Source organism: Plectropomus leopardus, chromosome 13 (genome assembly GCF_026936395.1).
Source record: "Plectropomus leopardus strain MGB_pleo_1.0 chromosome 13, ASM2693639v1, whole genome shotgun sequence".
In the NCBI taxonomy this organism is placed as follows: Eukaryota; Metazoa; Chordata; class Actinopteri; order Perciformes; family Serranidae; genus Plectropomus; species Plectropomus leopardus.
Window position 1 is genome coordinate 22,609,972 of NC_142188.1, and position 14,965 is coordinate 22,624,936.

The following is a 14,965-nucleotide window of genomic DNA, read 5'->3' on the forward strand; positions in this document are numbered from 1 at the left end:
AGATATGGAGGGAGAGAGAACGAGACACACACATAGGTGGTGGAAAAGGTGTGAGTGTATTTGTGAGCAAGACTTCACCATTTCGCTTGTGTTGTCGCCTCGCTCAGGGTATATTTTCCAATAGCCACCAGATTGGAAATAGGCGGGTACGGTTGGATGTGTGATGATGGAAGAAGGAAGTTATTCTCACCTTGGCTACATAGATAGATCCATAACGGCTCAGACGTCTGACATGCATGTCCTACTTATTCTAAGTTTCCTAGGAGGAAAAGAAGGACACAGTACTTAGAAAACCACTTTTTTCTGTTGCAATTCAAATAGCTGTAGACAATAGTTAAATCAGTAGAGAAGAACTGCATCTTTTCAGCTGCGCAGGCACTATAATCACAGAGCGCATTAGAGCAGAAAGCCTCTACTTATGGAAAGTACTGTAAAACGGTTGAGAAAGAGGTTGGCAAAGTCTGCCATTAAGTTTTGATAAGATGGTTGCCATGCTAACCTTTACGGAGACGGAAAAAAAAAGAATAAATAAAATCTGTCAGATAACCTTGAAACCGTTTTGTGGAGAGAAGAAGTTTCATGTAGGTTTGATCGCATGATTCCAAGTAAGTTTAGAGGACAATGTTTTGCAGAGGATTGTCTCAGCAGAAAGCAACAGTAAACATGCAAACTATCTAACTTCACTAAATTTATGATAAAGTGGTTTATTTGTAACAACCATCTATAGTTGGTTTAACAGCAGCTGGATGTTAAGTATTTATAACACACTGGTGATTTGTTTCTTACATGGTTTTTTTTTTTTAGTTTGCATGCTTTTCTATATTTTATCATTAAATGTGCATGACTGACTGAGTCATTTAATCCAGGCATTTCAAATCACCAAAATTAATAGCAAGCTTATAACAGATTGGATTCTGTCTTTCTGCCCACAGAGTTGTAGCAGCGGCGGAGAGAGGACATCCACACAACAAACATTGCTACTCTGACTCATCCTGATAAAGCAAAAAAAAAAAATAAAAAATTTAATTTTGTATATGATGAGAATTACTCTCCAAATTCATTTCCACAGCAATTAATCTTGATGCCTCACCTATAATATGTGCTCTGCTCTTTGAAAGAGGTGATAAAATGCAAAATAATTGAATTGATTATTTAATATATTTTTATAATCACTAAGCTGTGATGGTTTTCTCTTTTTAATGGTGTTTCTTCCATCATGAGCTGCCTATGTGGTCTTTGTTGTTCAATAGCCTGTGGGCTTGCAGATATTTAATAAATATCCTTTTATTGTGCTTTACTCCATAGGTTAAGTATTGCCTCGTGTGCCCTTCATATCCCCCTCCCCCGTTCAGTCACCAGCCCCGAGCCCCATAACCCCATTGAGGTGCATTTCTTAATTAAACCTTTATTTATCTACTTGATTGGTATATAAGAGGGGACGGGGTTAAGTCTGACATTCTCTATCTTATATTGGGACTTGACTGGTTTCAGCCCCGAGGGAATAGGTCTTTATAATTTCAACATCAGGCCCACAGAGAGCTATAGTTTGCATAGGCGTGTAAGATAGGGGCTTAATAATAAGGAGGTGAGACAGCCAGTCATCCTGTGGAGGGATGGAAACTAATGAGCTGGGGTTTGTGAAACAGAGGAGGGGGTAGAGGAACAGAAGGTAGAATGAAAATGATAAACACAACAGAGTAATTCAGACCTGATAAAGATTCTATTGGGGTTTTTTTGTGGGTTTTTTTCCTACAAGATGAAATAATGCAAAAATGCATCAGTCTGGGGCTGAGTCATGGTGCCTTCACACGAGCGTACTATGGAAGAAAAGCAAGCTGTATTACCTTGGACGTTTTATTTCAGTGGGGCTGTGGGGCAGAAAGCAATTACACTAACAGCAGTGAAGAACAAATCTTCCTAAGGTGAACAACACTAGCTAAATTTCAATATTGGAATATTTGTTCAGCACTCAGGAGTTTGGGTGTGATGTATTTTTTTCATTTAGAACTTTTAGCCCTTGTATGAAATATGCATCAAACGTCACCACTTATTGGCTCAGTTCTCAGGACTTTTGTTGTTGGGTCAGTTGGCAAAATTATGTGACTAGACTGCACAAATTGCTGCTTTGCAGTTTGCTAAATTTCACCTCAATTTATTTTACCTTGATCATCATGTTTGACCATCAGTGGAGGGTCACAGGTTGCCTCAAAGCTTACGGGAGAATTTCAATCTTCCAGAGAAACTGCACAAAGTGAATGCATAATCTAAAAACAACAGCAGCAGAGAGACTGGGAAATTGGGCAAATAAGCTTTCCGGGGTGAAACAATTTTTCGTCAAGGTTTTAACTGAAAAATACTACCATTTAAGTTTTGAAGTCAAAGTACTTAAAGAAATTTACATTCAACCTGCATTAAAGGTTCTGTATACAGCAAGATATAGTAGAGTAATGGCATCCTGAGCAGGGAATGAAGTTACGCCCCCTCTGTGTTTGTTGTAATCTGAGCTTCTCTGTTCTTTGTTCTGCTAGACGGTCTGGCAGTGTGTGCACGTTAGTGCATGCGATGTGTCTGTATCCCACTAGCTAGCTAATCACCACCACTCTGGGTGGTGGTGATTAGATACACTAGTCTTGGACTGTATATGTTTTTTACACCTTAATATCTGATATTTCACTGGGGTATATGGAATTTGATGGTATTCGTGTGAAGAGCAACCCCTGACCAACAGGGGAACAACCCCTATGTTACGCAAGCTCTTTTTCAGTTAGATAAAGAAAGATACAAAATCACAAAATGTCAAAAAAGCTATGTCATTATGCCTATTTTTCCTTATTAAACAGAGAAATACAACCGTGCACCTTCTGAATTCAACTTTCTCTCTTTCACAAAACAACCAGCTTAACTGCCTTGTTAATTCATGTTAAAACACATCTTCACCAAAACAGTCTTGGTTAGTCTTGTTAGTCTTCTACTTAGTCTATTGTTCGAATAATCCCTATCTCTGCAATAAACCCTTAATTCAGTTAAGTCAAGTTAAATGTGAAATTATGTCGTTTTTCCCCACAGCCTCTCTGTCAGTGCTGGCCAGCTGCTTACAGCCCTGTGACGTTATCCCCACTTCGAACAATCATTCCTTACCTTAGTCTGAATTTAATAGAAGGGTGTCTGTTTTTGACAGTATTGACAATTGTACCATCAAAATGTTTTAATTCTTTGGTAACTACCAATTCTTTGGTAAATCACCCAAGCTTAGCCCATCATATACCCATCCTTTCGTCCCCCATTGACATATTATCACCTTATAAAACTGATATGGCTTATTTGCACATCCACTCATGGTGCAACATTATTGTTTGTATGGAGTCCATTTTTTTGGTGATAATGATAAAGTCCATTTATCTCTCTATTTTTCGCTCTGTTTTAGTTCCCACCAAATCCTGAAGGAAATACGTGGCTCTGGCTCCACTACACTATATTGACCAGCTAGTTGCTAAATGTGTTTGTTGTTGCACAGAGAGAGTGCAGTGGGCAGAAATGCAGAGGTAGGTGCTAATTCTTCATGGATTTTGTACCGCGTCTTCATGTCTTCTTTTGCATCACATCAATTCATCTGACCCATTGCTAATATAAAAATATTGAATGAGCTGCTTTAAGTGTACTTATACCTCAAAACTAAAAGTACTCATTGTGAGGTAAATTGTTGATGTAGGTCTCAACTGCACAGAATGCATTTTTTGGATATGTTTATTTTGCTTTATGTAAATTGCTTGTACATGTGCAGCTTTGGATTTATTGTATTTTGTCCACTTTACTCCTGTTTCAACACACAGTAACACTGGTGTCACATGGAGAAAAAAATACCCACACCTGGACATTACAACAACATTAAATTTCACAGAGCAAAAAACTGTACGGCTTTCTGTTTTAAACGTGCTCTTTGTCTAGCCACACGTCGCAGCAGGTGCTTTGCAATTACAGCTGATCGAAAAACACCTGCTGTCACATCAGTGATTGAAGTGTGGCCAGAAGTGCAGCATTTTTCAAAACCACCTAACAGCAGCATTTTACCCTATATAACCTGTGATATAATTAAATGTTCTTACATGGTTTGTGAATTGGGTTCTCTTATTCTTTAAATACGGTTAATGCAATTTTTTTTTTTTTTGTGGGGGGGCGGCAGGGCATCAAGTTCATCATGCTCCTATTGGGTTGTCAGGGTTGCCAGCGACATTCACATCCTCGCCTTGCATTTGAGAAGGAGAAAATTGCTTCTTACATGTTCACAGCCCTAACCTGTTAGAGGCGTTTTCATGTTGCAGCTCAGCTAACGTCTCCCTTTTTTGTTGGATAGTTTAAACTAATTTACCAACTAATTTCACTTTACAGTTAGGTTCATGTAACAACAACAAGGCAAATAGATTCAAGAAACCGCTATTACCATAGCTCCGTAGTTCATTTGAAACATGAAGACAACATGGAAGACACCTGCAAATTTACACATTCAGAATGGCCACAAATAGACCCCTTTTCACACAAATTTCCATGGACCTGTGTCATATACTTTCCATATATCGGATTCTGTTAATGTTTATACCCATATTCATGGGCTATACTTTGGGGGAATGCCTGGAACAACACCCCAAATCACCCATTTTGCACTTTTTGCACTACTAAAAATATGATCTCAGCTTGTGCCACTCAATCATTTGGATCTGTTGCACAGTTTCGTCGGTCCTACTAAATTTCATAGCTCTAAGAGTTATATGTCTGAAGATATTGACCCCTAAAAATGGCTTCCCAGCTAAGAGGGGTGGTCTCAAATATACACAATTAAACAAATGTTAACAAAAAAGCTGTATCTGAGTCATTTTGTTCATCAAATACTAACAGGTATATTTTCAGCTATTAGGTTTCAGGTGCATTTGCATATAAATAAGAATCTCATGCATGTTTCACCTGGTTGTTTTATAAATTAGAGGAATGTTTTATCACTGTGTTTACACAAATTACTAATAAACTTTTGCCAGAATCAGAAAACTCAATCTCCCAACAATACTTTTATATTAACACGGAGTTCAATTTAACTTTTGCGTCTGTCTGTGTTAACAAAATTTGCTGTGAGCATCTTTGTAAAAAAGAAAAAAACACTACTTATTTGGCAGGGTGTCTACATTTGATTTATTCATGACTAAAAACTATTTTAATGAGCAGCAAACAAAATTCATCTCCTGATAAGTTTAGCAGACAGTTTCTTCAAAGACACGGTTATCTAGTGTTTCATATGCTGAAGACACAAACTGTAAAATTTTTTGGAACAACTTGATCTTAAGTGTGCAAATGTCTCAAGACCTATCACACTGTGCACTCCTTTTCCCTTTATCTGTTGATTGTTTCAACCCTGCTTCTGTACAGCAACTGGTGCTTCTTTTATGAACATCCCATAATATGATCTTTTCCAAACCATAACTGAGGGTTTTTGTGCCTAAATCTAACCACATGATAACCAAAGCACTGTTAAAACGTAAAGTTCCACTATTTTAAATGATGGGCAAAACGTTTCACGTCAATTTGGCTACAACAATGGGAAATTCCGTCTTCCTCACAGGATGGAAATTCATCAAATGTTTCTATTATATTTTTACATTAGTGGTTATGTTGAAGTGCTCAAGGGCATTACAAGGGCATACATTAGCTAAATTTGGAACAATACATTTCTTTTCCTCACAATAATAATAATAATAATAACAACAATGTCAATACTATTAATATTAACAATTATAATAATAAACTTTATTTATAAAGTACCTTTCAAAAATCACTAACAAAGTGCTTTTCATTGCAAACACAATGCAGAGCATAACTAAAGCACAGAGAGAATTAGACAAACTAAGAGCCAAAGCTAAGCATAAAGGAAAGCACAGAGAAAAAAAGTTATAAAGCGTAAAGGAAATCACCATGAAGCCTTTTTTAAAAAAGCTTTTCTTTTAAAGTGAGAGTTTGCAGCCCTGATCTCCTCAAATGTCTCGGTTCTTCTCGGCCAAAGTCTAAGAGCTCTGACCGCAAAGGCTTTATCACCTTTGTGAATTAATCTGGACCTTGGAACAACAAGACGCAACATATCCGAAGATCTCAGGGTGCAGGAAGGGACACAGGGCAGTAGGAGATCAGATAAGTAACTTGGATCGAGGCCTCGCGGGGCTTTGTAAGTAATTAATAATGCCATGAGATCAATTCTAAAAGCAACAGGTAGCGAGTGAGATTGATGTTGTTTAATATGGTTCCTGACACATACATAAAATAAACTAAAAAAAAAAAAAACTCTGCTTTTGACCAAGTGCCCCCTGTAGAAATACTAACAATTGCTTGTTGGTTGCCAAACCGACTAACAATTACCAGCCAGACACCAGAAGAAAATGCTGGTATTGCACAGTACCGCAAAGCACAAATATGTTACATTTGCTCATTTCACATGAATAATATCAAAGTTTCTTAAATAGCTTATGAACTGATTTTTCATCGGAAGGTGGAGGGGATGGTGAACGGCATGTCACTTAGGAAAGACACCTGGCAAGCAGCAGACCTCTGCGGACGTTGTGATTTATCGAGTCATTGCAGTTTTTTCTTCGGTGACATGGTTGTTTTGTAGCGACCTGTTGCTGTAATTCAGCGGAGACAGTGCTAAGTGAAAGGGGTTGGTTCATAACATTGCTGCATTTATAGACAGTATTATGTCCCCAAAACAGCAAAACAGGGTATTTTGAGCCAAAACAAAATTTTCTTAACCAAAGCCAGTGTTTTTTGCATCTAAACCTAACCACGCTTTAACTGAAGCATTGTTAAAACATAAGATTTCAAGATATCTGCTACAAAATTAAATGCAAATGTAATATATCCATGGTTTGCAGAAACACGCAATGCCAACCTTCAACTTTGTAGATCTATAAAGTTTTCAGCCTCTTTTAACTCATTGTTTGGTATTATATCCAAAACAAAGATAATAGTTGAGTGTCACTTATATAACAAACCCCTTATTGAAAATTGTTATAAAATTGCCAGCGATTTCTTCGGAAATAAGCTCAGAAAAGTTGATTGTACTCTTACCTGCCCAATATGAAACATCAGAGAAGCAAACAGGTGCCTATTGAAGATAGTGCATCATTTTCCTACTGAACTGTTGGTAGATCAAACTAGAGCTGACAGGTCAATGAATATTGGATTTATTCTCATAAAATGGCCAAATACATGACTCAAAGATGCCGATGGTTTACTGAATGGAAGTTGGCATTTGTTTGCTGACACATTAGTTAACACACACTTAAACCAATGTTGCAGAGCAGTGTTTCTATCAGTTTTCTAACAATAAATAGATAAAATCCATTCATCATCTATTGATTTGTTGTGGTACTCATCAGGTTTATCATAAATTACAGTTGATAAAAGTACTCATGTAATAATAAGTATTGTTTAGTCTGTCATTTGCACAGTTACAATACAGTGTTACTTAAATATGTACTATATCAATGTAGACTTTGCATTAGCTCATTATTATGTGTAACATCAGCTCTTGTGCTCTCTGGTGGAGTGTTTAATTTATCAATAGTACTCCCAGGACAAACTATTTCCACACAGGTTTCGTACATCTGCTCAGCCCCTGGTGGCCGAGATGAGATACTGCATTAGACCTAAAAATAAATGCCAAGTAACCTCTCATTAAACATTCCTCCATCCCTCCCAAACCAACCACCCCAGCTACCCTCCTCACCCCCTGCAGAGAACAGCTTAGGTCATTACAGTGTGCTGTCAAAACCTGTGACCGCTCCGCGTTGGAGCCGCCAGGATTAAGGGCTGTGAAAACAAGAACAAGGAGGGAAAGGAGGTGAAAGCTGACAGAGGGAGCAAGGCCTTAAATATTTTCCTCTTTCTTCCCTTCTTTTTTCCCCTGTCACAGTTGACCGCGTGCTGATTCTTGCAGCTACTTTGCGGCGGACTGCACTAATGTGAAGGGATATGGAGTCACATGGAAAACATGGAGAAGGAGGCTGGTGCCCCGAAAGTGAGGAGCAACTATCTCCTGAGTGTTGAGAGCAGCTGTCATTGCACCATATGATATCTGATCCTATTTTGTATCGTTGAAAATAAAATCTCAGATCAATATTGTTGCAAAAGTTGAGAAAAACCACGGTTCATTTGGTAGCGAACTTTGCTGCGCTGCTGGAGCTATAAAACTCAAAATGTGTACAGAGGCTGTGTTTTCGCTGCAGCAGCCATGGGTTCAATTCCAGCCCGTGGCCCTTTGCTGCATGTCATCCCCTCTCTCTCTCCTCCCTTTCACGCTTCATCTGTCCTGTCTATTAAAAGGCAAAAAAGCTACAAAAATAATCTTTAAAAAAGAACAAAAAAAGACTTTGCACTCCCAAATCTTGAAGATTTCTCTGCAGACCTGAGTTTCCCACACGTCGATTTATTTGTGACAGCCTGTCACAATATCAAAATTGTCGCCATGTAATTTCTTTATATTTTGAAGCATGACTGTTTATTTAGAGTGTTGGAATATGTGAACTATTCAATTAATCAGAGCACCATACTCTCGGAGAGCAGGGAGTATACTCTTAGTACAGACGGAGCAGCATAACGTGAGGCACAGTGAAAATGAAACTTAACTGTTCATTAATTCACACAGAAATTGAACACTCTACTTCTTAGAACAACAGTACTCTCATGTTAGTGTTTTCTATCATTTTTCCAACCTTTTTTTTTTCTCTAAGATGGAAACCGTGCACCCTGTTGCCCGGCGCTGGCTCTAACCTGACGGTGCAGCTGCCCCTCTCATCGATCTGACCACAAACTGATCATCAGACCAGTTCTCCACCCCACAACTCGAATTTAACAAACTGCTGCTGAGGGTAAAACCTCCCACAAAGAGTTCTGGATTCACAGAGGGAAGACAGACTGTTCACAAAAGGAAAAAAAACACACACAAAAAAAAGTCCGCTATCACCAGCTACCGCCATACATAGATAATAATTTTGTTTCTCAGAATTGACCTGCAGTCAAATCACCCAGACGATGTCAAGTGGTTCCTTTGAAATAAAATAATAGCAATAATATTTTTTGCTGCAGCTAAATAATAACATATTGAGCTGTTAGTAGCAGGCAGAGATGCTGACCTGGGTCATATCATTTCAAGTAAGTTCCTGCATTTCTTCTTACCTGCTTGGCACACTAAATGAATGATAAAGCCCAAATGAATGAAATAAATTTAATACTGTTTCGTTAATTGTTTCTGATTTCTAACTTATTTGACAGTGTATGAACTACTGAGATGCAGCAGACCATGAAAATCTGGTCCATGCTTAAGACAAACACTTTTGACAGCTGAGATCTGGATAAGATGCAACAGGATGTTAGGGGGTGTCTGTCCTCGCATAGGAGGAGAGTGTGTGTGTGTGTGTGTGTGTGTGTGTGTGTGTGTGTGTGTGTGTGTGTGTGTGTGTGTGTGTGTGTTTTATTTGCATTCAGAAATTGTCAAGGTTGACAACAACAACAAATTGCATTCTGGATCAGATGCGTAGGGGTTGAAGGGTTGAGGCAGCATTCTTGCATCAGATCTGTGTGTGCGTGTGTTTTTCTTGCTGTATATATGTGATGTTATCTGAAAAGAGAGATCAAGCAATGCAGGTGTCAGCAGGCGTGGGGAGAATATTTGACTTTATCTCAACCGTTTACTTCTATGTTGACACCTTCAGGAATTTTCAATTTCAGCCCAACAAAAGATCATCCTCTGCCTTTCCCTTTTCGCCTGGGGGGGAAGTACAATATTCCTTTTTTGTAAAAGCACAATCCAAACTGGATGCATTCATATTTAATCAACTCCAGCAAACTGGACGGCATAAATCTGAACCATGACTCCATTACCCACCAACATTAATTTGAAATGAGTGTAAAATCATTTGTCTGTTTGGACCTGCTGCCCTGTGGAGTGGGCCTGTTTGGTGTTTTATTTACCGTCACCTCCGTGCCCAGAACTCTGTTAATCCTCTGTTTGTGTTCAAACACCTTAGCTGGTTGCTCTGCGTCAGTCCGTCTCCATGCTGGCTGCTGTGAGCGGTCTGTGTAGCTGCCAGTGGAGCTGATCTGGCAGGCGGCCTGCTGTTGGGGACGATGCCTGATTTCAGAGATGTGTGACAGTGGATAGTGGATCAGTATTGTCTGTCTGCCCTGCTGCCTTTCTGTTCATCTGTCTGTCTGAATATTTGTCTATGAGTTACTGTGCACGTCTACTTCTCTGTCTCTCCATCCGTCTGCCTGCCTGTCCGTCTCCGAGTTAACAAGGAAGTCTTCATAAAAAGCATTATTCATTTGGCAAGCTTTCCTTTGTTTGATTTATTCATGACATGAAAATATATTTAATCAATACAAAAATCTTTTCCTGAAAGGTTTTCAAGACTCTCTAGAAGCCTGAACCTTTAAAACCTGGATGGACATAAGTTTTTCTTGTGCTGCAATCAGATGCCTTTCACAAGCTATTTTGCCCTTTGAAATTGAGCAAATTGGTTTGATTTCTTTCAAAACAATTGGGGGGAAAAGGCAATGACCAACTTGGCAAGGAAACGTCCGACAAACTGCAAAAAATTAGTAAGAGAAAAATATGTTTTAAAAAAGGGGAGAGAATTATTAGAAAATTATCCCCCAAAAAAGGGAAAAAGTGTCAAAAAAAATATTTATAATCATTACAACTATATATTTAAAATGATGTTACATGTCAAATTATGTTTGGTTTATTTTCTTCTATTTTTAGTTTAGTTTTAGTTTTTTCCTTTTCTTTATTTGCTTTTTTTTTTAAGCTTTTGTTTTTCCAAGTTTTTGAAAGAAAACAAACCAATATGCTTAGGATTCAAAGATTCAACACAACTTTCACTTTTCCACAAAACTCCGCTTTCAACCTGTCGCCCCCTGTAGGCCGCACATGACCCTGCTCCACGGGCCTTTCAGGGTCATCAGCAGTTCTGGCTCAGGTCCCTCCCCTCACCCCGCTCCTGAATGGTACCCCTGATTATCTCATAGTTTTGCTGGATATTCCCTCATCTCCTCTTTAAAAGGGCCGCATTACTTCCAGCTCCCCAAACTTGTCAAAACCAATTTGCTTTCCTATTATTCCCTCAACTGATTCCACCATGACCCCTCCTCGCAGCCCTCCCTCCACAAATCCTCGACCCTCTGCTTCCCTCAATCGAAACTCCCAACACGACCTGCACAACCCCTAAACTCCCTCCGCCCCCGTCCTGTGGACTCCTGTGAAATTTTTTTTAGCCTGCGACCTCCTCTGTACCACTCTTATCTGTCTAAACGCTGCGGAGAGTTTTCTTTCATCTCTGAGCGAACCTTTGGAAGGAGCACAGCAAACGGTGGTGAATGAGTCCGTCACACACACACATACACACTAACAGGCCTTTGTGAGAATGAAAGCAGACAGTGAGTCACCGACTACTAAATAAAACCTGTCTAATAGAGATCAACGAACCTGAAAAACTTTTCTTTTTTTTTTTTTTGCCAGCGCGGGCAGCACTTGCACCATCATATCCTGCACAGCCCCCCTTCCCTGCACCCGCCCCATCCCTCTCCCGTCAATTAGCGCCTCACCAGTGACAACACAGAGGATCTTCATTAGCGGAGAATGCTCAATTATATCAGTTGATATTCCTTTCCAAAACTAATTATCCCAGTTGCATGGTACGGCTGACTGAGCCTGCCCTCACCCCGGGGCGCAGCGGTTACTGATGTGATTTGGTTTTGGCTCCAAGGTCTGCTTTCCACTCCTCTCTTTTGTTATCCTCCTTTCCCTCTACACTCATTCAACACAGTCAGCACTCCCACCTCAGTATAGCCCCTTTTCCCTTTCAATGATACTTTTTGGCCCTCTATTTAAAGTCTTTCATGAAGCATTTTACCATTAAAACTAAGCGCCTGTGCATGTGGATGCAGATCTTATTCCTCCTGTAAGACACACCGAATTAGCAGAACTGTGGTAATTCTACAAAAAGCTCATCACAGGAGCCCCCTCTCTATATAATGGCATCCTGTGGGGGATAGCATAAATAGACAGCTCCTACCGCAGCTATAGCTGAAACAGAAATGGTGCAAACACTGTCTTCTCAAGAGAGGGGACTGGGAAGGAGGTGAAAACTGCAGAGAACATATGGTGAAGATGCTTAATGCCGTATATTGGCTCAAAGCATGTTTACTTGGAAAGCATCCACTAATGAACAGCCATGACAACTGAAATATGTTGTTTATAAGGAAGATTGCTCATGGAATTTGTTTGCACAACAGTGTCCTTTGTGTTGCTGATTTTCTTTGAATTAAAAAGGAGGCAATAATAGGCTCAGATAATTATCATACTGTGTACATCCTGCAATTATGCTAAAACATCTTAATAGCCAGTGGTTCAGCTGGTTAACCGAGTTAATCAGTGCAGAAACGGAGGGCGAAAACAGGAGAAACTGTGAAATTCACGTAGCAGGGATTAAATTGAACAGACGGGCTTAATTTTCTTTCATCTCAAACACTTTACTCCCATTCTAATCACTTTCTCCTACATTTTTTGACAAGGTTTAATAAAAGAAATATCCAAATATGCTGCACACCTTTTGGAGTCGATGCACTGTGTTTCCGGTCGGCTTCAGGTTCTCTCGGTGGGCTCCGCGCTGCCCTCAAGCCAGGGACCGGCCTCACAGAAGGTGGGCTATTTAGTCACATTTCAAAGTAGCTCAGGCAGGGGAACACACTCATTACACATAATTCTTCTTCTCCTCTTTCCCCCCTGGCTCCCTCTTTGGTCCCCCCCTCACCCACTCTCGCTCTCTGTTTCTCTCCTCCTCCCTGTTTGACAGACCAAAAGCCCTCACAGTCCTCCGTCCGGACTCCGGAGGTAGATCACTTTAATTCTGCTTCACGGATCTTTTTCAAAAAGACCCGAGACCCGGAGACCTCAGAACCGGTGACCGCTTGGTGAACCTGGACCGACCAGCCAGGACTCAGGCGCTTGTAAACACAGCCAACGTCTCACACGCTCTCATCTCCCCCCCGAGCGCTTTTGTTCCCTCCCCACAATGGCACAAGCAATTGAAGTTGAGCAGAGTGTGTTCTTTTTAGCTCGCATGTGTTTGTTTGTTTTTGCCACCGCTGGTCAGCGTGTCCGTCCGCGTCAGTTATAACGGCTGTCACTTAGCCGAGAGCAGCTGATCAATGATTTAAAGGTAGATTGTTGCTCTGGACACACAACTCATTCCTTTTTTTTTTCTTTTTTTTTTTCCCGCTGTTGGTTATTTGAGGGACTGCATCCAAAGCTCGGTGTTGCCAAGATAGTCTGACCCGTTCTGGGACAACTGAAAACTGCTTTTTCTCCAGGCGGAGGGGGGGGACTGTCCTAGATGAACTGGTTTGCTTATGTGGGCCAGACCTGGATTCCACCAATGGTTCATAAGTTCATTTCCCTGTTTGGGAGGAGTCTCCCACCACAGCTATCTGCTTGATGTCATCATCCTAATTTACGCAGAGGTGATCTGGGCACAACAAAAAACTGATCATCACTGAAAAACACAATTGAGTATGCTTTTTTGCCTCTCGTATTGACCGGACTAATCAGTTCTGCTGCAGACAAACAGGCCACGCAATCAATACACCAAGCAAATTATTATTATTTTTTTTAATACAACAGACAATCTCTCATCACAAATGTGGAAGCGTGACGGTTTGTGACAGCCGGCAAGTTTCTCAGAAAGACGTCAATCTTTCCAGGGCACACACTCCACAACTGATAAATCCTCTCTGATAACAGTGAAAACACAGACAAATCTGCACGCACACCAAAAATAATCACGGATGTGTCAGTGTGCGAGACATTCGGTGGCATTCACAAGAAGCGAAACCTGTCGGCTTTACTTTAGAAACCACTGTAGGCACAAGTTTTCTACAGCCTCGCTGCCTTCGCACAGCCTCCCTTAAAGGGCAGCCGGCTCATCCCTTTGATGACTGACGGTGGGATTTGCGGTGATAATGTCTTCAGGTGCCAGAGGATTGGGATTAAACATACTCCAATTTAAACAGCAAAGTTGCCATGGCGATGACCTTCAGTTTTAGTTCAGTACACAGGGAATACAGCGGCTGGTGTTATTGTCCAGAGACGCTCCCAATTCAGCGGGGGGCTTTGGCCATGATTGCACTTTCAAATCCTCCCATCAAATTAGAAACATTGTCCTACAACATGTGATGCAAAGCGCGGATGACATTTCACACCTCAGAGAAAGGGAAATTGCACAGCGCGCAAACATTGCCACTCATGTGAATCATGACCGTAACACTGTTGAACAGTCTGACTTGAACTATGAGCCCTAAAAGATAAACTTCAGACACCCCCGCCTACACCTCAGCAGCACCTTGACCCAATGACCCTCCGTCAGCCCTTAAGGTTTATGCAAACCTTCCCCTCCCGTCCTAATTAAGGTGAAAGAAGCCTTTCAAATAAAGCTGATGAGGGCTGACGTGGGGCCGTTTCTCTTGGCTGTCTGAGGATGTGAGCACCCAGAGCGGGGCTCCGGCTGAACGGGCCTGGAGACTCACGGTTTGGGGTCATTGCCTATCCCCCTCCAGGGCAGTCTGTTCACACTCTCACACCTGCCTGTCATAGGTGAGAGCAGCAGGAGAAAGAGAGGAACGGAAAGAGAGGCGGAAGCAACAAGAAGCAAGGGGAGAGAGTTTTCGCATTTTTAAATAAAGTACAGACCCCAGCAGAGAGCAATAAAACAGTGCAATTATTATCACTATCGACTCAAGCCAATCTCAGCAGTACCCTTGAGGCGTGGTTGGTCAATATGAATTGCAACAGTCTTGTGGATTTGACAGCAGCTGCTGGAGTCAAAAGTGTGGCTGGACTGCCCTGCGGTGGAGGCAGAGGGAACTACAAGAG

General features: G+C 40.9%; 1 long non-coding RNA gene across 2 annotated transcripts in view; it reads right to left on the reverse strand.

Moving 5' to 3' along the window:
- The window catches only part of LOC121954276 (uncharacterized), a 32,335-nt gene that overhangs the window by 15,050 nt on the left and 2,320 nt on the right, over positions 1-14,965 (reverse strand). Inside the window, exon 2 of one of the 2 annotated variants that reach the window (XR_015778409.1) lies at positions 191-259. The exons of the other annotated variant lie outside the window; for it this stretch is intronic. This is a non-coding gene — a long non-coding RNA (uncharacterized LOC121954276). The remainder of the gene's footprint in view (positions 1-190; positions 260-14,965) is intronic. 2 annotated transcript variants of the gene reach the window in all.